Source organism: Aythya marila (genome assembly GCF_965140915.1).
Source record: "Aythya marila genome assembly, chromosome: 8".
Taxonomy (NCBI): Eukaryota; Metazoa; Chordata; class Aves; order Anseriformes; family Anatidae; genus Aythya; species Aythya marila.
The window spans coordinates 6,494,975-6,518,251 of record NC_139049.1 but is presented as its reverse complement, the minus strand read 5'-3'; the positions used below and the strand labels follow the sequence as shown (position 1 = coordinate 6,518,251).

Below are 23,277 nucleotides of genomic sequence, written 5' to 3'. Positions count from 1 at the left end.
GCTGAACAGTGATCTTAAATGTATAATAATTCTTGAAAAATGCTCTCATTAGTCAAGAAACACTGCAATTCTCTGTGTACTCCCTGTTTGTCAGCCAGTAGTGCACTATCATCCAAATTGTTTATCAATTCAGCTGCAGACTACTTTCTTCCTTGAAAATGTCTCCTGTGAGGAAGTCTGGCAATGATTTTCTTTGTAGTGATTTGTGAACCTGTGCTACAGCTGATGTATAACTGGATGCCTGTATTAGCTTTTCAGTTGTGATCAGGAGTGCTCTTTTGATGCAAATCTCTATATCTCTCCCAGTTACTGGCTTGCATTGTGGAGTGATCACAGCACAAACTCTGCCTCTTTCAGAAGCAGCAAAACTGGACGATGTGCTTGCTCTAGGATCACATCTACAGTTACCAACCTGCCAAGGGGTACTCGTTTCACAGGAGCAGAGCTGATCTGAAGCAAATCTGAGGAGGGAGTAGAGGCAGTTCCTGGGAGCTGTGCACCAGCTCTGCTCTTCTGTTGTCTGCTGGTAATGGTGAAGTTAGTTGTGGCCTCTGAATTGTCTGGGGAAGGAAGGGGGATTGATGCCATTTTGTACCCATAGCTAAAATCTGCATCTTTTCCTGGATAAGGCAGCAGACAATAAGTAGTTAACTCATCCTCCAATCCAGATTTTTGATCTCAGAGTGGATTCATTTGAAATGCCATTCCCTCTCATCAGAGGAATATTTATCCTTGATGAAGGACTCCAGCAGCTCACCCGTTAGCTTGCAGCTACACGCTGCAGCCTCTGCATGTTGCTGAATTCCTTTAACTCTGTAAGGCAACAAGAAGTGTACTCACACTTCGCAGAACAAAGAAATTGCATGTGGCTTCTGCCTTGAAGAATTTGTAGTCTGGTTTTGGGCATGATGTAACAAGTTCCCATTCCTGTGCTATTGTGAATTACTTGTTAGTTGAGGGCACATAAAAAGAGCGTGCAGTTACTCGACTTGAGCCATGAGATATTACAATCTTAGTTAAAACAGCAGTCAAATATTAACTGACTTGTGATCCTTAAGCATCTTGCATGGCGGTATGCTTCAGTAATAAACAAAAGTAGTTTTGGCACAGCCTGAATTTAGAATTATTTTCTTAGGTTTAGAACTTTCAGAGACTAACACACCACGCAGAAGGCTGGGGTAAGGTATTCCTTAGCTGTTCCGTATTTTTCCTCTCTTTCTGCTGCAGACTGAGTTCTAGGTCAGTCTCTTCACACAAGTCCATTGTCGGGTTCTCATTTGCTTCAGAAGAGTAATCTGGTATTTTTGTGAGGCTGTATCAGATACACCGTCTCCCTTTGGTTAGTATTGCACAGACATCTGTCCAAGGTAGGAAATTGGTGTCCCACAGGGGGCATGGATCCCAGGCCCCTGGGGCACGAGGTGTCAGTTTGTACTCTGCTTGTGGTAACTGCTACACTCCTCATAAAGCTTGTTGTGCTCATAGGGTCCCAGCGTATTCCATGCAGTTTATGTTGATTTATAGGCTCGGGATTTTGTTCTGCCATCTCACCCTGCTGCTTGTTTTTTAAACATTCCTTATACAAAATGTTTTTTATCAGTTTCATGTAAATAGCAGCAGGGACTGGGGGTTGTTTCCAGGCTACCTTTGTCTAGAACTCTGTGTGCACAGAACCAGTGCAGATTATCAGTGCGAGTCACTGGGATGTGTTTTATTTACCCAGTTTTCTAGGACTGAAGAATGTATTTAATCTCAGTCTGTTCCTTTTCTGAAACTGAATTGTCTTTTTGATTATTTGGTGTTAATGCATTCTTTAGCACTGTTGATGATTAGCACGGGCTGTAGTCAAAAGAAACTGCAGCTGAACTAAAATTCCATATCTTAGTTGTTCTCAGTTTACTTTTATCCATACACATCTTAGCCTACAAATAGCTGAAAAGAAAAACTGTAGCAAAAGACAATTAGTTATTAGTAATCTCTTATGGGAGAAAATAGACATCTATTCATAGAGCATCATTTTTGAAGTCTGTTTAACACAGGCTGTAGGCAAGTATGGGTAGGAATGAACTCCAGGCATGTAGGTATTGATATCAAATTTGTGAAAGACTTAAGTAACCACAAAGCCTTTGGCAACACCATTAAGGTTTCCATGGAAAGCTGTCTACTCAACTTGTGCACCAACTAATACAGCAGGTAGCAGAGCCGCTGATGCCAAAGTTGTCTATAAAGTGTACAAAGTAGGAGTCCTTTGCTGATCCTTCCCAAGACTTCTAGTGCTTTAAAAACAAACAAAAAACTTTTCACATTTACAACTGCCCCAACACAAGAAAACTGAAGTCTTCTATGTGTCTTTAGCTTTAATTTTCACACTTGTCATTTTTTTCCTCTTTTGTATCCTAAATTTCAATACAAACGTCTGTGCAGGATCGTGGCTTTACTCAGGGTTCCAGCAAAGTATCTGCAGTTTCAGATTTGCACTGATAAAAATTCCTGCTTGGAAAATAACACAATCTGATTGCTTTTTAACAGCTCTTGTAAGATTCATTTCAGTTGTGCAGGTTGAATAGGTCATAATGCTTTCATTGCATTGAAAGTACCTTCTCAGAACCACCGTCAACTCCCTGATCTGTGCAGAGCTGGCCTTAGAGCTCTCTTTGCCAGAGGAATGTAATAGGCAATGTTCAGGAACAACAACAAAGTACTTCGTGCCTGTTTTGATGTGAAATTATGGGCATCGTATTTCCTCGCTCTCCAAAATGAGAAGAGAATATTGCAGAATATCTTCTTCCAATTGATATGTAACACTAAATAAACACTAACTAAACCAAAGCACTATCGTTAGAACGATGGCAGGAAATAAAGTGGAAGCATACCTAAGAGAAGCTGATGCTTTCCAAAGTCTCATGACTTTTGTGAGAAAATGCAGTAGTGCATCATTTTTGGTTGGCTGTTCTGTTCACTTCCTTGCAAATTAGGAAGCAAAGTGCTGCTGGGGCTGAAAAAATACTTGGTGTTCCTCTGCCTTAGGTTCACTACAGTTCTGAACCCAAAAGCTTCGGATTGTATTCTTGTTTTGTGTTCTTTCTCACGCTACTGTTAATCTCACACAAAAAAGGGGAAGAGTAGAAAGGGCTTAAAACAACAGCAACAACACAGCAATCCTGGAGCCACACAAGGGAAAACAGTTAAATGGAGGGACAGATTAGGAAAGAAAAATATTAAGAACTAAAGCCTGTGAAGAATGGCAGATACCATTTAGAAAACGCTTTCTAAACTGGTCAGGAAGTATTTCTTTCAAGATTAATGAAAATACAGTTTTGTTAAACAGCTTAAGATCATCTTCTCCCAGTTTTAACGATACTGCTTAAGTAGTGCAGTTCAGCTTTTGGCAGCAAACTGGCTGCCATAAAACTTTCTTTGTCTCTTTTTAAATATGTGAAAAGTTTATTTAAATATTTAGGAATGGTCTTAATTCTTCTTGGTGAAATATGTATTTGGAGTTATAGTAACTAAGCTGCTTCTGAAAGAAGAATCTGTGACTTGTTTTACAGACTACCTGGAAGATCTTTCTTCATCGGTCTGTTTATATTACGTGAAGAGAAATCTTTCCTAATGTTCTTCTGATGGATAGGGGAAAGCTAAAGATCCTGCACGTTTGTAGTAGGCAGCGACTTGGTTAAGAGCAGTGCTTTCTTCCTATTATGGAAAATAGTGAGCTGCATTCAGCAGGAGGTATGGGTCTGTCGTGTAAACATAAGGAGAGCTTCACTACCAGCTCTGTGGAGTACGCACACAGGCAACGAGGGGACAAAACAGCACTGAATGCTGAAGGAATACAGTCTGTACTCACCATAATGCGGCAGCTGCTCCCATGCACTACAAAAGAATGCTGCTAATCTACATTTGTTAATCTGCACACATGAACCTGGCAATCTGCCCTCGCTTATCAGCCAAGAGCACACTCTGTCATCACAGTAGATGTATCATAACATTAAAATCTTTGTTCTTACAATCTCTTTGGAATTTAACAAACTTCTGGGACTTTTTTTCCTCTGAAATTGAATGAACAAAGTGCTGTAAGGTGTTCATAGTATGTCCAGTCTCTTTGTTGGGCACTTAATGAAATGCAGTAAATATCAGTACGCTTGAGTCTTTCATATGAAATGGTAGGTTTTTATAAGTTTTCTATGGACTAATAGGAAATTTTATTACTTTGCAGAATGTATTTCCAAGTTATCCAAAGTAAAATCTAATAAATTTCTCCTATGTAAATAAAGCAGTGTAAGAGTTTTATTAAAACACTAACTATCTAGTAACTTGTTCAACTATTTAAATTACAAGCTAACTGCAATAGTGCTCTTCAACAAAGTGACTGTCTACAATAAACGTGGAAGATTTTCAGTTTTATGCTATCCACCAGGAAGGGTATCTCCTAGCAGAAGATACCTCTCTGGCTTCCTAAACATGAATCTAACACCAGTGGATGAGAAGCAAAACATGTTTCAGAAAGAGATGCTACAACTTGATCATTTTTAGGGAGTGGAAAAAGCTATTTTTATCGCAATTTATATAATCATGTATCTGGATCATATATAATCTCTGCTAGCTGGAAATCTACAACAATCCATCAAGATTGATGGCATCTCTCAGAAGTTGAAGTGGCAAAAGCTCTTCATAAGCTTTAAGGTGTATGTGTTTGGAACACAGTTTAGAACACCTCCAAGTCAGTATTTATTAAATGACACGTCTATACAATGTGAAGTATGTATTGTATTTTAAACTGCTTGGTTTAATAAAAAGAAGTGTCAGGTGAAAAATGAGTTTTAAAGGATGAAAATTTCCAAGAATAGGATACCAAACACACAGATATTGGGTGAGCATATAAGGGTGGATCACACTAATTTTTCATTTGGAATACTGAATTTTATAGGATATGACTGTAAAATGTATACTAGGAAATCGCATACATAAACTTATGTTTCTTAAAATAGATTTGAGGTATCTCTTACTAAAGGGTACTAATATCTTTTGAAGTAATCTGGATAGTGGCATTTAGGCAACTAACCTACTACTACAGTAGATACAAAATAAATGCTGTTAAAAACAGCTAGATAGCATGTCGTTTAATAAATGCAATCTGTTTTATCAACATCATTTGTTTTGAGGCTTGCTTACAGGTCCTTTACCACCATAGCCCCATTGTTACTGACGTTGGCCTGCTGACCTGTGATTTATGAATTAAGCTCTGAGGTTTGGGGGCAGCTGTGAGGTCTTTTTTCTTCCACAAAATTATTTTGCTGCATCAGTAGTCTGGAGAACCCTACCACAGGGTCTCAAAATTTCATGAATAATGGCCAGGAGCAGGTGAGCTGGTGGTGATGAGGAGGTAAGATACAGATCAGAGCAAGCAGGCAGTGATGAGATGCTCTCTCTGTCTCAAGTTGCCATTCCTAGGAGGTGTCTGGCTACCTCTGAAACCAGGCTAAATAATAAACGCTTCGGAGCCTTCCCAGGGAATTTGTTGTGATGATTCCACTGTCCTTATTGTTGCCTTTACTTTATCCTACTTAAGTCTTTTCTGTTGCTGTATCAGCTTCTTATTTCGTGCTGTGTCTCTGTGAACACAGAGAACAGTTCATTCCCTTCCTTTCTGTAGCACTCTTCTGTGGGCAGATAACATCTTTCTTGCACTTTATTTCCCACACCTGAACTTCATTCAGAGTGTCCTCTGTTGGATCCACCCCTTCTTGATACGTGGTGCAAAAACTGGACCCAGGATTTTACCTGGGACCTCGTGGAGTCTTGTAGGGCACAGCAGCTTCTGGGGCGTTTTGCAGACTCAGGAATGCAAGTCACACGGATGGAAGTGGCTGCTGATGTGCAGGTGACAGCACAACGCTGCATGCTCACAGTCAGGTGGTTGTATGCTCTAGGCTCAGATCCTGCCTGCTGACCAGCTGCCTCGCTGTTTTCCCCCCTGTAATGATACAAAAGGTGACTTTGGACACTTAGTTATTGTTTTCAAGCTGAATATACCACATTACTGCCTGGTGCTTTTGGTGGAAAATGGCCCGTGTTTGATGTTTCAAGGACATGCTATGAGGGTAATAAACATTTTTAAAAGCTTCCTTTGCTATTACATAGCAATAGTCCTGTAAGCCCAGGCGCTGTGTTTCTGGGGTATTGGTTTATGGAGGTAGTCAGCTTAGGTAAGGACCTCCACTCGCTTTTAAGAGTTTTATTACATTGATACTTTTAATCACAGAGTTGTACGGGTTGGAAGGGACCTTGAAAGATCATCTGGTCCAACTCCCTGCCAAAGCAGGTTCCCTAGTGCAGGTTGCCCAGGTAGGTGTCCAGGTGGGCCTTCAATATCTCCAGAGGAGACTCAACATAATGCTGAGTGGAGGAAAAAAAAAAAAAAAAAAAAAAGGGGGGTTCAATGTAAAATGACTGTGTGGAGTTGCATCTTAATTGATAAAAGGGTGACAATGAAATTGGCAATATGTTGATGGAAAGAAAATTCAGTTCAGTTTTGAAGAGCTTTTACTCTTCTCTTTTCCCTGTGCCTGACCTCCTGCCCCCCCCCCCAAAAAAAAAAAAAAAAAAGAAAAAAAAGGCAAAACCAAATCTGTTATTTAGAAGTTCTATGGAAAAACATGTTTGTGTATATGAGGTTAAAAAAAAAAAAAAGTGCCCATAGGAAGACTAATTTAGGGTAATTGTCTATCATTCTGTCAGGGAGCTTCATGACTTCTGTGTTGCTGAATTCCCTATAGGGCAGCACGCCTAACAGATAGGTTCTTGCAAAGAGCGAGATTGTTCAAACTTTGACTTTAGCTTCATCTTCAGCAACAGGAAGAAATACAGAGAAAACTTCCAGGGTGGTTTGGGGGAAGTAGAATGGTATAATAATGAGGGAGCTGAAGAAGAGAGATGTACAGAGACCAGTAGAGGACTGACAGAGAGGAAGTCCCTGGTGCTGCAAGTCCTGCTCAGTTTACTTACTGAACTCGCTGTCAGATTTAGGGTAGTAGCCAATAACTGCATCAGTCAAATAAACAACTCGGGTATATTCTAAGGTGTTATGGTGTCCCCCAGGTAATCCCCAGCGGTTTTTGTATTTTTTTTTCACCCTAATTTTTAGTTAGAATGATGAATTGTATTTTCTTTAAGTCTCAACATGCATATGCTAGCAAATTCTTAATTTTCCAGGTCAGAGCTTTGGGGGGGGAAAAAAAATCCCAATCCTGCTCAAGTACAGTGTGCTTCTGAAAAAATAAATAGTAATTATAATACCCATAAGCCTCTAGGTACAGAGGGATAATTTGGTTTTCCCAGAACACAGGGAGACTGAGAATTTATGTAACAGGCTACATGTGGCTTGGTATTATTGGCTTGTACTGATTATGGGGGAGAGGGAAGGATAATGCAGCCTTGCTTGTTCTAACAAGATCTGATGTCTTAATGACTTAAACACAATTATGCTCTTATCATACATGTGGCTGTAGTGTCAATTCCTTAAGCTTAAGGTTCTTTTCCTCAAGCAACTTTAAACCTTTCTTTTATTAGAAAAGATACCAACTTTATGATAAATGTAGCTTTTTTTTTTTTTTTTTTTTTTTTAAGCTGAAGTGGGCCCCTCCATTTCACTGTGATTTATTTGGTTCTCTTCTCAGCCCCCTCCTTACCCTCCAGATCTGAGAAGCAATTGCTTTACTCCTCTGATCCGTTCTCTTCTTTAATCACCTTTCACACAAATCTTGCATTCTCTTCAAACCTGATCAATGATGAGTTTTTCTTCCAGGCCATTAGTAAATATAAGTAGTAAGAAATGGCAAGATAGCTCATCCCTGTGGTGTTACTCGGAGAATTCACATGTTCAGTGACGATTTGGGGCTTAGAGTTGCATTTTAAGCTTAGCTGACCAGATTATAACTCCACTTAATGTATCTAGAATTAAAAATTCTATTTAATCAGGATGGATTAGTATCAAGTCAGATGCCATGTACTTCTCAGCTACATTTATAAATGAGTTTTTAAATAGTGGCTTATGTTGCATAGGTTCATATTTTTAATTAGTATTTTTATCTTTTTTTTTTTTTTTTTAATAAACCAAGCTGCTTTGTGACTCTGAAATTGTTTTACATGGGATGAGAAGAAGAATATGAATTCTTATAATTATCTGTATTGTCTGCTGACTCTAAAATAATAATAATAATAATGATCCATTGTTTCATTGCTTCTAGTCGTTTGGAGTGTCCCCAGTGTTCTTAGTGTTACTGAAAGACTAGCACGATATGTACAAAAAGATTCTCTTTAAATTGTTTTGCAATTTTTTGATACAACTTTTTTTGTTCATTTATTAGTTTTAGTCTCTGAGATGAAGATGTAGGTTATGCATGAAATTGGCGGACTTGCAGGTAGTCCAGAGGCTATCAATAATATGCCTTTTGGAAGGCAGAAAAGACTTAAAGGTACTCGTTTCTGCAGAGCCAGACCATAGTCCAGATATATAAGCTATCCTTCATATTGCGTTATTTGTTTACGTCACTGCTTCTATGAAACTGGAACTATTGGAAGAAAATAAAACTTGGGGACCATCCATTCTAACAATTATTCAATTTAAAGTGTCGGTGTTGCATGTTGTTCCCTGCTGAGCTACTGACTTCAGATGGCAGTGCAAGCAAGTTCAGAAAGGGTTGCGTTTTGTGACCTTGGAAGCAGCAGCTTGTGCAACAAATTGATGATGGGAAATAAAGCACTGAGCAGCCGATATGAATGGGATGAATAAATACATGCTGTGTTGAACTTACAGTAGAGTGATGCTATATGCTTTTAGGAGGATCATGATTAATCTTCTATTAAACCAGCTATCTTAGGCATCACTTTATGCATCTGAACTCCATTGAGGAATCATGATTAATGTCTCTGAATTGGTAAATAAACTTAATGATGCATATTGGTAAAATATTTATGCAAAAAGCATGTTTTTGCTTTTCAGAAAGATTGGAGAAGATAGGTGCTTTCATGTCTGAATTTAAATATGCATATCTCCTGTCCACCCCTTCGCCTTTAAGAACAGCATTCAGTTATAAAATTTCAACATCATGGTGACTAACAATTTTCACCAGCTCAACACTGAGCATACTTAAGGAGAACTATGACCTCCAGAGGTCCCTTCCAACCTCAACCATCCTGTGATTCTGTGACTACCTACAGAATTGCTGGTGGTCTCTTTTGCATTTGCAGTTTTCTTGAAAAATATGAAATTTCTTTCAGGATGGCTCAACTAGAAGTCCTTCTCATCAGGCCATCATCTGATTTGATCTCACAGGTCATCATGTTAGGGTTGAGAAGCTTCACAGCCCACCATTTTTTCTTATCCTTAAACGTAGTAAGTATCTTCAGTCATCAGTGAAATGAGCAACCAACCATCTTTATAAGGCTGAGAGCTTGGGCAGCAGCACAAAAGACTGGCTGCATTGTTATCTAAAATGTTACTACGTTCTCTGGGGTAAAAAATGTCTGCTTTTCTTGCCAGGTACATCACTTTTTCCTGTATGAAGGTCTTGGTTCATAATTATTTTTAGATAACACTTAACTAGCATCTTTATGAATAAATTCAAGTTCAAATCATGCAAGACTGATTTCCCGGTATTTTAAAATATGATTATTTGACTGTATTGTCCCTTTTGTTGTCTTATCCAAACTGTAGTCATCTAGATTTTATCTGCTACTTACTTCATTTAGAAAAACACTATTCTTCCAGTATGATCACTGACTACATTTAGCTTCAAGTTTTCCTGAAGAGACACACTGCTGATATTTTTGTTCTTGGTATTGCTTCAGTATCTTTCCCAACCCTTCTTTCAAAAGAATTTAAAATATGGTCTGAATTTGCAAATTTAATTCTAGTCAAATAATACTTTGTTTCTAACTGTTGTTCCAATTATTTAATGGCCTCTGTGTGTCTTCTCCTTGTTATTTATCTTACAAATTCTTTCTTGCTCAAGTTCTTACAAGTATATTGGAGATATTGTTGGACTAGAGAAGAGAGAGACAAATTTACTGATGTGACAAAGGAAAGATGGAAGTGCAATCCAAGTAGCTGTGGATTCTGATGAGCTTCCTTTCTGGCCAGCCAGCACTTATTGAGAATTGTTCAGGAAGGCCCTCAGGATGCAGGTTTGAGGAAAAATGGGAGAGATTAGAGGGCTCAGGGTGGCAACTGGGTCTTCCATGAGGGCTGCGTAGGAGGGTAAAGGGAAGTGAAGTTACTGCTGAGCCTGAAGAACACAGTGCATCAATTCACAAAGCTTGGTTGTCATCAAGCAACTTAATTTCTTTCTACTTCCTTCTATTTTGTTACCAAAAGATAACCAGAGACGAGTGCTTGGAGATCCTTCCTGAAAGTTCTTCAGTTGTATCATCTAATAGGTATCATCTCTCTATGCCAACCCCTATAAAGCAGAGACCTCAAGATCTGTGTGTAGGCATGTTGTGATTATGCCTATTGCCAGGAATATCTTTTGCAGAAGGATGATAAATGATTTTCTTCTGCAGTATAACTCCCACCTCTCCTCCTCTGTCCTTGCAGTGGCATCTGTGTAGATGGTACTTTGCAGATTAAAATAATACACTGCAAATCGTTAGGCGTGACAGTATTACTTACCTTATTGTCGTAGTTTCTGGGGCAGAATAATGTATTTTAGTTTAAAACAGGAAATCGGAATATATTACAGGAAGTTATCGATTTTGATGATTATTTTGTGGTGTTTTTTTTTTTTTGATAATGCTTTTCTAGCCGTGCATTAAAGTGATATTTGCACTGATGCCAGTTACTAGTGTTGCTCTAAGCCCACATGGAATTCAGCAGTGAAGTGTTACAGGTTAGCTTTGAGAAGAGACAAGGTGAAAATGAACTCTGTGGTGCACAGCTCAGGGAAATACCTTTCTTTGAGAAGTGTTGGATTACCGTGTGCTATATATCTGAGAGGAAGCAAAAAGCTTTTTTTTTTTTTTTTTTCTATCTTACTTTTCAATCGAAGTACAGGACCTACAGAACAAGCAAATTGATTCTCTCTGAAAATCTGGCAGTGAGGTATCTTCAGGACTTTGTTTCATTGTACTACCAGCATCACTGTAACTAACAGTGTAACAGGTGAGGGCCCCAACTTGTACTCCCTAAGTCACTTTCATGAGAAGGGCAGGTCCACATGCAGGAAATTTGATTTTAAATCTACTATTTTTGTTGTAACTGAGGCTTCCAGATGAATATATTTGTTTAGAGCATCAGCGACTTTCAGAGAATTTCCTCTTTTGAGTAGTGCTAGAGTATGCTAAGTGTTCATGCATCTATGGTGTGTACTCCATTGATTTTCTTTAGCAGAATTATTTACTGTTTGGGATGATCAGGCAGACTGTGCAGACACTGTACTGGGCATTGCCTGTTACCTGTGACTAAATGTGCTGTGATATTGCTTCTTTAGAGAATTATATACCAGTTTTTCTAATGGTGTCCATGCCACCTTGTGCTATTGCAATGCTGATTTTTATCTTTCTGAAATGGATTGGCCTGCCCATGCTGACAGACAGATTTTTAGGTTTGATAATGTTTTCCTTTGGGTTCTCAGGTAACATAAGTTACACTTACTGCCTTTTATTCTGATGGCACGTACTTCAAGCTGCTGACTTGTGTTTGCTCATACATTTAGTGATGTATCTCACGAGCAGTTCAGACAAGCTTCCAATAATCACCCTTTCCCATTTAGGGATTATGGGATTACAGAGTCGGGATGTTTGTAAAGAAAGAACAGATGTCTCTCAGTTTATAATTTTAGTGAGAAGGAGGTGTGGAAAAGAAAACACAAACATTTAAACACAAAGTGCAATAAGGCAGTCAGAGTTGGACAATTCAGTGAACAGCAATTTCTACATTGCTTTATTTAGTCTCATTTAAAAAAAAAATATTACTAGGATTCTTGTAGCAGTACTTTGTAGCAGTGTTTTTGGCCTGCCCTGATGTCATTCCTCTGTGGTCCTTATTGTTCACACCACCTTTTAAACACACAACACCTGTACGTATCTTCTGCACTAGGCCTGCACTGATCTCACTATTGCAGTACGTGGCACTGCTGGTGGGGCATGATGCTTAACTATGGCTGTTATTTCCTGAATCTATTAAAGAATAGTTAAAAATCCTTGGCTTTCCAGATCCTTCCCTTCTTCACCCCTCTTCACAGTTCCCCCCAGCACAAGGAGGCATGGGCAGATGGGACAAGGGGCATGGTTTTAAACTAAAAAGGGTAGATTTAGATTAGAAGTTAGGAGGAAATTCTTCACTCAGAGGGTGCTGAGGCCCTGGCACAGGCTGCCCAGAGGAGCTGTGGATGCCCCATCCCTGGGGCTGTGAGCAGCCTGGGCTGCAGGGAGCTGTCCCTGCCCATGGCAGGGGGCTGGAACTGGGTGGGCTCTAAGGTCCCTTCTAACCCAAACCTTTCTGTGATTCTGTGGTTAAGTGTGATTTAATAGCTGAGATGGGGGATCATTTGTTTTGCTGAAGCACGGGATCATTCATTTTGCTGAAGCAAAGACTTTGTCATTATGCCAAGGCCTGTGTGGTTTCTGGGCAGCGTGCACTGACATCTCTTGTGCTCGTAGCAGAGGTTTCGAATAATGCCGCTGGTATTTACCGCTGGTGTTGGAGGCGCAGCAGATGCCTACATGCATTCCAGAGATCGCCATCTTAACTCATTGAAAAGTGATATTTTGCAAATGAAAGGGTAGGAGTTAAGATTTGTCATGTTTCTGCGTTCTGCTCTTGTCTTCAGCTGTTTTGTCTGGTTTAGTTTCATTTCTCATCCCAGCCTCTTACTCAGCTTGCCTCGGTTGGGGAGAAAAGGAGGAGTGGGATTTTGCCAAAGAAAATAGTTGTTTACCCCGATGTGAATGTTATTGCTGCAGCTTACTTTACCATTTTGAGAGGTACTAATTACGCAACACCTCCTGGAATAACATTATAAACCAAAAAGGCATGAGGAATGAGAACATGATCGTGTGTTTTATTGTTTTAATCTTTAAATAGACACATGAACTGGCAATTATTTCATTACCAAAGGGAAGTGGAGGGGAGAGACTTTTCCAATTCGTTTTCATGCCTTAAAAACTGTAGCTTACAGTCAGATACCCGTGTAGCGTGAGACCAGGCCTCTTTTTTGTCTTGGCTACCAATTAACTAAGAGGTACTCACAGCATCTCATAGTGGGCTCCTGTCATGGCCTTCACCTCTGGGGAAAAAGCATTCTGGTGTTTTCTATGGAGGGTAAGGGGGGCACAAACTAATTAACCTTTTGATTTTTAAAAAGGCTTCTTGGAAGAAAATGCACTTAGGGAAGATGGTATTACAATTATTTTCCATGCCTTCACCAAAATAATTTCTAAAAGGAAAAGTCTCAGTTACTATTCCAGTGAACTTCCCATTTTTGTGAAAAGCCGATAGGAAGACATTCTGTCACCTTGCCAGGACAGGCCTTAAATTCCAGATTAACTTCAAAGCAAAGAGGTTCTTGACAAGAGAAGCCTGTATCGTAGCCTGTTTGAAGATGTTCAAGATCAGTCGCAAGGAAGCTTGGTGTTTAGTCTGGATTAACCAAACAAGTGGAAAGGCTTTTGAATGCATTTACCAAAACAACGCCGTGCACCTTTCCCACTGATGTTACAGCATCTCTGTGGACCATTTCCATGCTTAGTAGCCACTGTTACAGCTGGCCTGTCACAATCCTTTAATCACTAGATGAAAAAATGTTGGTCAGCTGTCTGATTTAGTAATGCTATTAGTCAGCAGCTTGTCACCTACAAGGCTTTACGACAAGAACAGCCATAGGGAAACAGGTTTCTTATGATCAGTGTAATTTCCTGTGTCTGTTTTAATTTCTTTAATGCTGCTGCTAGAATTCACTTAAGTAGGAGACTGGGAAATTTCTTTTGACCTTAGCTGTTATTTTGAAAGAAAATGTTTGACAAGGTCAATTTCCCTCTCATGTCTTATTGTGCTATGTTATGGTTCATAAATGGAATGTTGCTCTTAACCCTTCAGGAAAAGGACAAATAATTCCTATTCTTAATGTAATTGCCATTACAATAATGAGTATGATGACTGTATTTCTCTGCCTTTTTTATGGTTAATAAAGAATTAGTAAGGAATGTTCCTATGCAAATGCAGGAAGGTTTCATACGTTTCCATACAAAAATTGAATCTAGTTTTCCTATTTTTAAAGACGGCATGCTGAAATGACCAGGCATAATGTTCTGATTCTTTAACTGGTATTTTCCTGGATTAATGTACATCTAAGGTGCTTAAAGATGTACGTTTGCCCAACAAACAGTAAAAATACACATTTGGACCATGAAGAGTGGCCACCTCAAAGAAATGAAATGACTTCTGGAAAAAAAAAAAAAAAAAAGCCTTTGTTTACAATCAAAAATTCTTGCTAAAATGTCTTCACTGAGTTATTTAAAGTCTTGATTTCCGATATAGTATATAAGCAAGAGTCACACACAGCTTTCAGCTATGAGGCACATCTCCTAAGGAAAGGGAGTGGAACGGAGTAGCTGAAATTTTACCCTTCTAGGCTGGTCCCAGCACTGTGCGGATGAAGCCACGTCACCATAACATTAGTAAATGAAATTTAAGAAAAAAATGTGTAAGGAAAAAGGCAGAATGGAATTTATAAGGAGCCTTGTCAGATGAAAATGTAGGAATGTTTTATATAGCTCTTCACACAAAAATTCAAGCTCATTTCCTACGTTTGAAAGATAACATCCTGATTGCTTTCCCGCTTCTCATATTGTCTGGTGAAACTTTAAATTTTATGTGGTAGGCTGAATTATGCTGAACAGAAGTCTGTATTGTTTATGCTTGTATTAAAGAAATACTTGATTTATATTGTAAAAGACAACAACGGCATGGTACCTTGTGTTTGCTTGTGCTGTGGATGACTTTACAGGGTTATGTTTGTTTGGTTTAGTACCAACACTGGACTTTAGTTGAAGATTTCAATTAAATGCCCTATTGTAGTCGTTTTTGGTTTGAGAAATGAGAGAACCACTGCTAATTTGATCTCTTTTACTATACATGTAGGAGAGGAAGTGGTCTGTATTTACCTGTATCAAATAGTGTTATTGAGAGCTCAGACTTTTATTCTCTTACTGAACCAAACGAGCTGCATAGTCTTCCTGTAGGGTTGAATTTAGCCATATACTTTCCCTGAAGCTGTGATTTTATACTGAGATTGAAACCAGCCAACTTTGACATGATGGAAGACATTAGGTAGGTGGTTACCCAGAGACACTGTAGGTTCTCCATCCTTGTTGATATTAAGAATGTGACTGGGGAAGCCACTGAGAAACAGGAGCTTGCTGGACCTGCCTTGAAGATACTGCTCTAAATGAAATCCAGAGGTCACTTCCAACATCAGGTTTTCCTTGACTTGGTGTTCTTTCAAATATTGTTTGAGTTTTGCTCCAGCAAATTGTAGAAAATGATCTACTACTTACGTTCTCTGTAAACCTGAGAATCATCCTAAATTGCAATGAGTAATCAACCTTCCAATCTCTGGTGTGTGTCAAACATAGTAAGTCAACAAACCAGTGTATCGTATTATTCATCACAGTAATGAGAGCAAAGAGAAAAATGACGCTAATTAGTACTCTGTGCAGAAGAGCTCATTATTAGACCTCCCTTTGTCAGAACCCAAGGCCATAGGGCAGTAGAAAGAGATAAGTTAAGTTGCGTGACAGTAAAGAACCAGTTCCATGGTAAGGAAAAGGCAAAACAGAAGTGTCGTCAGTCAGAAAGCATGCTGCATTGCTTACCTGAGGAGCACAACTCTCATTTGTCATTCAAAAATGGCTATTGATAGTTTAATGGGAAGTAAATCAACTAGAAGTCTGGGTTGCAAGGTTTCAAAATGTCTCAGAAACTCCAGGGGGCCGTGGGTGGCTTTGTCAGTGGAACTTGAAGCACAAGGTGTTGTGCACTGGAGAAGACAGCCTCTGCTGTCACTGCCTTAAATTAGTACCCCAGACCTACATATCCTCTCATTCTGGGATCTCAGCCTCTTTTCTTTCTCTCCCTTTCTTATACTTCTAGCACACACCCCAAATTCTGTAGCAGTGTGGCTTGTCTTGTCTCTGCTGCTGTGTCTCCACCCAGAAGTGGTAGTTCTCCAGTATTTCTGCGATGAACAGGCTAGGGTACTGCTGCCTGTGACAACAGCCTCCAGACGTGCTTAGCTGAGCTGCCGGAGGAGTTATACCACTGCTTTCAGTGGCATTGCCATGCAGGTATGAGTGAGTCAGGAAGAGGGAACTACTTCCCATTTGGATATGGATATGCGTGGTTTGCAACCCAAGCCCTGTCTCTCTCTTTCCCAACTCCTGTATTCTGCAAAGATTGGTGGAGGTTGTTGTGACACAAAAAAGTTCAGATGATATTTTATATAATTGCTGTTTCTTCTTGGTTTAAATGTCTAGAGCATAAGAACAAGCAAACAATGCACGTTTGTGCAAACACAAAACAAAAATTGTTGTATGTTATTTTTGTTTCTACTTTATCTGGACAGGGTTTGACTGTGCGATCTAGCAAAACCCTTAATTATCACCAAAAGCAAAATACTCCAGGAAATCTGAGGCCAGTGCTGTTTATTCCTCTAAATATGTATAACTCATCTTGCTATCAGTTATCCTGTATTAATTTCTCATTTTAGTTTAGCCTATGTAACTGCAAATATTTTATTTGGGAAAATGAGAACTTGATATGAAGACACTGATGTGCCAGTTTCTGGAGTAATTCTTGGCGGAGTGTCTGTGTGGGGATATATAAATATTATTATTTTTTTTTAAGTAGTGTGAAACTCTAAAATGATAAAAATAATAGAATGACCTTCATTTGGTAGTTCTTGATTCCAGTGCTTGTTGTGCAAGAATTTCATGTGTTTTTTTTTTTCACTCTGAGGAGACCTGGAAGGGTTCAGGGGCAAAGTCCCACTTGGTGATGTGATTCTAAAAGAATTTGGGAATCCGTTAAGCATTTAACTAGGATTGAGTTAATAGATTAAGTTACTAAATTTCCTAATACGCATTATGAAGAAACCTTAGGCAGGAGAACTGTTACCAAAATGCCTAACGTACCTAGGTTATATACTTAACAAATCTATTTCTAGATATGAATTATTTCCCATGTCAAATACGTATAGTGAATCAAACCATGATGTTTTTATACATTTATGTAACTGATTACCAAATGTAAAAAGTTGACCAAATACGGCAGGTTATAATAAACACTGAAAATAAAAGCATTCCCCCGACCTTGCAGAACCTGTTACGATGTGTTTGGCATGACTCAGTAATGCCCGTTCCTGCTGAACAAGCATCTTGCTGGAGCTAAGTGCTTGTTCCTCATGAAAATGCCGTGAGGTAATTCAACCTGATCATTGCATTGCAGGGCAAGAATAACGAGACAACTGGGCTTATTTTAGAGTTGTGCTAGGCATTAGTATTGTGTGAGGCAAGTGAAGAATTAAGTCCAAAAATTGTGACAAATGGCAGGACCGAATACTTCTGACTGTTCGTTTTGTTCATCAGTCTTTTAAAAGCATCCCCTTTAAAGTATCTGAATTGTCAAAATTTTAGTACATAATAAATAAATACATGATATAATAACCTTGAAGTTTGTAGTAGGTTTATTGCCCATTGTCTCCACTCATAATTTCCTTCCTCACCTCCTGCAGTATCGAGCCTTGCCTGTGCTTTCCATGAGCTGCAGTTCAACCCTTTTCCACTCCTAAACGAGAACTGGAATATAGATAGTCCTCGCATTATTCTCGTAGATTCTCTTAAGACTTGGACAGTTGTAATTTCAGTGATGTTTTCTATGGGGATGATCTCTTGGCTATTGTATTCTTTCTTATTTTGTTTCTTTCCAGTTATCCTTGTTCTGTATTAACTAGCAAATAACCTGCAGTAGTAATCATGACAGGAAATTCAACATTAAATCAAGAACTGGCATATACTGGCAGAACATTGTGAGAATTGCCATTTTATTTTAGGAAATGTTACTTTAGTTAGCATTAACAGATCAGCTATTTTTAAGAATGCACTAAACATTTAACATATTTGTAGTTTTAGTGCTTGCATGTAGTATCTTCAGGCTGAATTTCATCAAGCCCATGGAGTTTACTCTATGTTTTTGTTCACTGGAGTAGCTGTCTGCAGTGGTGTGAATGCTGCATGTGAACGTTGTGACCCAAACTTGGTTGTTTTGTTTTGTTTTCTGCATTTTGAGAAATACATGGATCCAAAACCTTTTTTCAACAGGTGAGCACAGTTGGCAACAAGTATAGCTATTGACGCAAAAGGTGATAAACCATTCTCTCAGTTACTTGTAGTGATCTGATCTTTTCTGTTTTCTGTTCAGGTGCCTAGTCCAGCTTGAGCAAAATCTTTAGAGAGTTTAACTAGAAATGCATTTTTATTGTGCAAGTGAGAGCTACTGTGTAAAGACTTTTTTCCTAAATGTGACCAAATTTCTTCACAAAATTCTTGTCAAAAAATTCTTGAACCACAACAAGCTTCCTTCCATAAGAACGTAAATATGTATTTCTGTTTACAAAAGCCATTTCTGTTTACAAAAGACATGTCCTGTCAAAGATTGTCTATTAAAGCATAGTGAGACCAGGGGACATTTTTTTCTTCAATAAAAAAAATCAAGGAAAGAGTTGGCATTTTTGTTTGTGTGTGTTTTAAGCATGAAGATAAGTTATATCGTCTACTTTCCTTTTTTTTTCTTTATTTTTTTCTGTCCCTTTCCTCAAATAGCAAACTGAGAAATGGTTTTCCCTATGATTTTCCTAAAGGGTCAGGACAGAAGAGACCTCCTGACTTGGATCCTTTAATGGAGTATGGTAGTAGTATGTACTAATAGCAGAGGTGTCTATAATATGCAGTATCTATCCATAAGTATTTGTGTGTGTACAATACCATGTACACCTTTTCCACAGCACGTTTCTCTGTGAAGTTGTTGGCAATTCTTCAAGGGAGATGGAGCAAGCTCTGTAACTGAAGATGAGGCAGACAGAGGAAGCATTAGCAACGATGCTTCAGAATAATAATTCTACAGTTCAGTAAGCCTCTTACTGAACTATTCAGTAGCAGAAAATAAAGCTGTGGAACCTACATTAAAGAAGCAGAAAGGAACCAGTAATTATATGAGATTATTGAGTTAAAACTCTTAACATTCTGTGCAGGGTGTAGCTGAGAAAGGCAAAGCCACGTTTGTCTTAAAAATAAAGTATCTCTAATAATATAGCATTTTGTATTTTTTTTAATAATTCACGCTGTGCCATACAAAATCTTAGTACTTTGCACCATTGTGTTGATATGATCAAGGAATGGAAAGACTATTTTTTTTTTAATTTGACTTAGACCAAATCTCAGCATAACTGAGTCTTGCTGTGGTAAGTGCATTACTTCCTATGTTGTTCACTGCTCATGTATTATAGAAATATCTAGAAGAAAAAAAGAAAAAAGATTAATGCTTTTGTAAATCAGTCTATAAATGTTAATATAAAATAAAAAAAATTATTTATCCCTCAACAAGGTGTGTTTTTTTCCCAAAGTCATGTGTATTTATTGAAATATGCTTGAATCATGTGTATATATTGAAATATGCAGTTCTGGATGTGGGAGGGATATGACAGCGTGATATCCTGCCTAGTTTTTTATTCTGCATGTCAGAATGCTGACGTGTTGGAGGAAATGGCAGGAGTTAGAGTACCATCCACATGTAGGTACCAGGCAGCAGCAGCTCCTGGGACTTCCTTCAGATGTTGTATTACAGCTTCTGAAGAGAAAGAAGACATTGCTGAGCAATGATCCCAGTTTCTGCCCAGCTGAGAACGGTATCGGTGTTTCTCTTCGGGTATGAAAGATCGCTTCCTTATAACAAGGTTCAGTCACATTTTGGACCTTACTAGTAAAAGTGGCTGCTCCCTTTTGCTTTATTAGCTCTACCTAAAATACACTGCACAGTGAGTTGCACAAGAAATGGAACCTGATTGCTACAATAAATTTATTTTTTTCAGAACTGCAGCAGTTATGCTGATAAACCCTGTGTTTGGAACAGTAGGATATTACATTTTTTAGCACAGTTTTTAATTTAGGCTTTCTTGTTTAGCACAATGAATGAAAATATGTAAAAGAATGCAGCTTGTCGGACTTTATCCAGGATAAGTGGGGAAAAAACAGGGGAACTGTGTGTGAAATTAATTTAAAATGAAAATTAAAAAATTAGGTGTAAGTTACCTTATTTGTTATTTGTTTGCTTCTGGGGAGAAAAATCATATTTGATAACTTTTAATATTTTAATTACTACAGTAACAGTCTGTTAAACAAAATTTGTTTTTTTTCAGCTGGCAAAAATCTGTAAATTTGTGGATTGTTTCTCAGGATCATAGACGCAAATTGACTAAAGTTCTTATTTTTAATGTTCTATAAAAATGACCTTTTGAGTGTCCTATCTGAACTATAAGGAAAACAGGGTTGTGATGTGGATCCCATTGGTGTGAGTGAAAGTTGATTAAACCTTGTTTTGATAGTACAGACTGGCTAAGGTCATCCTTCTCGTTCCTCTCTCTGTTTGCTTAAGTAGTTTGCGGTTCATTAATAATTTGCTAGAAACATTGAAAATAGGTGACTCAGCTAGCCTGTTGTCATTAATTTAATTTTCTCAATTCATTTATAACGTATTGAGCATGTTGGTAGGCAGCAAGCAAGTAGTGAATAAAGTTTGAGTGATAGCAGTGGTTTTTGAACTTTGCTCTATTGTTTTTCTCTCCAAACAGTCACTCAACAACACGTGTATCAAACATAGACTGGGCAATGTTGTAGGCATGTATTAAACACATAATGTGTCGATGTTTGAGCAGAAGAAATGGGCTGCATTTTAAGGTGTGGGTGTCAGAACTAAGTGGAATTTGCATGAATGCTATGGTAGAGTGAAGAGAATTTTACGTGTAGGCAAAGGTTTATTTTAGAAGTCACAGCTTAAATCGGAAAAGTTATCTGAAATCAAGCCACAAATGTTGGTATGGGATACAAAAGAATAGAAAGTACTCTTCCATAAAAGTATATATCCAGAAATAAAAACGTTTTTGCAACTGACAGAAACTTAAGTGTCATTTTTGTAAATTTCGTTTGTAGCACAGTGTAATGAGTTTACTTCCTTTAAATCATGTTTTCAGCCTATTTCTGTATTTATGGATACCATGGATACCGACTCTAAGATGTGAATAATCTGTTTACCAATTTGTTTGGACACATACAGGTATTTTTCCTCTATAATGAGGGCAGACTTCACTGCAGCACCATGCCGTTTAATGCGATTCTTCAGCTGTTGCTTCATAACCTAATTCTGCAGTCTCTGAACCAAGCTGCTCAATGACTTTTTTCCATCTCTTGATAAAACACCGCAGAGAGGGCAATGTACTTCCCTCCCTGTGCCTCGGAGTGTATTTAGGTGCAGGCCTTGGCCTTCTCTCAGCTTTGGAGTGTGTCAGAGAGCCTGTGTGTGAACACACACTGAGGAGCGGCTGTGTCGCACACTGGGGTGTAGTTTTCCAGTCACCTGTGTTCCGCTCTGAGGTGAGAGTTTGGTCTTCAACCGAGGAGCTGTAATGCCTTAAGTCAATGTGTCTGCACACAGGAGGCTGAGGCAGGTCTTTTTCAGCTCCTAAACCCACTATGAAACAAGGGGAACAGCCCTTTCTGTGAACTGACTTCTTGCTCGGTGAGGTGAGGCCTGCCCAGCCTTGTCCTTGAGGAGTCTGCTCCCTGCATCTTTTCAGGCAGGCACCTGAGTTACTGGGGGAGGGTGGCAGTGGGCCGAAGAGAAAAGATGTGTGGGCTGGAGTGAGCCTTCTGGGTGCAAGAGATGGGCACTGACGTCTTGTGAGGGGATGAAGAAGCGCTGGGTGATGCTGGTTACCAGCCCGGCTGTGCTGCCTGTGCTAGCAGCGTGGATAGAGCCTGCAGCAGGCAGAAGGGCTCACGGGGCACATCAGGGTGTGCAGAGCCTAAGCTGTTGCAGGAAGGTTGCCTGTCAGGAGCAGTTTTGTGAACATCTCTAGTTAATGTATACAGTAAGTATAGCCTGCCTTTTTTGTCAAACAAAGCAGCTTAACTGCGTAAAAAATGGTGTGTGCTGCTTCCGAGGCCAGCATCCTCACTTTCTCTAGTAATACAAACACTAAGGGCAGCGTGAAACCTGAATCTGTTGGTCTTTTTCCCCCCTCATAATCCTGGACCAAGCAGTGTGTGTGTACAGCCTCAGCTGTGGTGATTATAGCGTACGGCTGCGTGGCTCGTGTCGTTCATTGCTGTTGCCATGGCTGTAAAAGCTACCTTCTGAAATATTTATATGAATATTTTCCTACAGAATTGAACTGAAGTGATGGTGTTAACGAGTGTTTGGGGTCTTTGTTTGCAATGTGAGATGTATTTAAAGGCAGTGTTTTCAAAAATAGCATCTTTGGAAATCGTTCTGGTTCAGGAGAAATGTTCCTTAATGCTTAGAAAGCTGCTGCTGTTCTCTACTTATGAAACAGAAACACATGTTTTTCAGAAGACAGTGCCTCTACAAACTGATATCACTTTTGTAGTCGTAAGAATCTAAGGAAAATCCTGTTTGTTTGTGTTTGTTGTTTTTTATTATTATTATTATTATTAGAAAATGTGAAGTAGCCCTTGTCTTTCAATACATAACAATATCAGGAGAAACACGTCTGTTATCAGAAGATAAATTTTATTTATAATGCCTATCATAAATCAAGTTGTGCATATATAGCTATATCTACATAGAATCACAGAATGGTTTGGGTTGGAAGGGACCTTAAAGATCACCCAGTTCCAGCCCCCCTGCCATGGGCAGGGACACCTCCCAGCAGCCCAGGTTGCTCACAGCCCCATCCCAGCTGCCCTTGAACACCTCCAGGGATGGGGCATCCACAGCTCCTCTGGGCAGCCTGTGCCAGGGCCTCACCACCCTCTGAGTGAAGAATTTTGTGTAAGATAATTAGTTTTGCTAGAAGAAAAATAAATGTTTTCTGTCATTTTTTTTTTAATTAAGGTTTTTATAATTGTATCATCTTCCTGGATTATGAGTTTAAAAATAGGTAAGCCTCCACTTACGCAGTGTTCACATGATAATGATGGTTGTTT

General features: G+C 39.0%; 1 protein-coding gene across 5 annotated transcripts in view; it reads left to right on the top strand.

The window, feature by feature from the left end:
* CAMSAP2 (calmodulin regulated spectrin associated protein family member 2) overlaps positions 1-23,277 on the top strand; it is a 79,490-nt gene that overhangs the window by 16,882 nt on the left and 39,331 nt on the right. The window contains exon 2 of one of the 5 annotated variants that reach the window (XM_082766386.1): positions 23,186-23,231. The exons of the other annotated variants lie outside the window; for them this stretch is intronic. The gene's annotated coding sequence lies outside the window, so the exon portion shown is untranslated. The remainder of the gene's footprint in view (positions 1-23,185; positions 23,232-23,277) is intronic. 5 annotated transcript variants of the gene reach the window in all.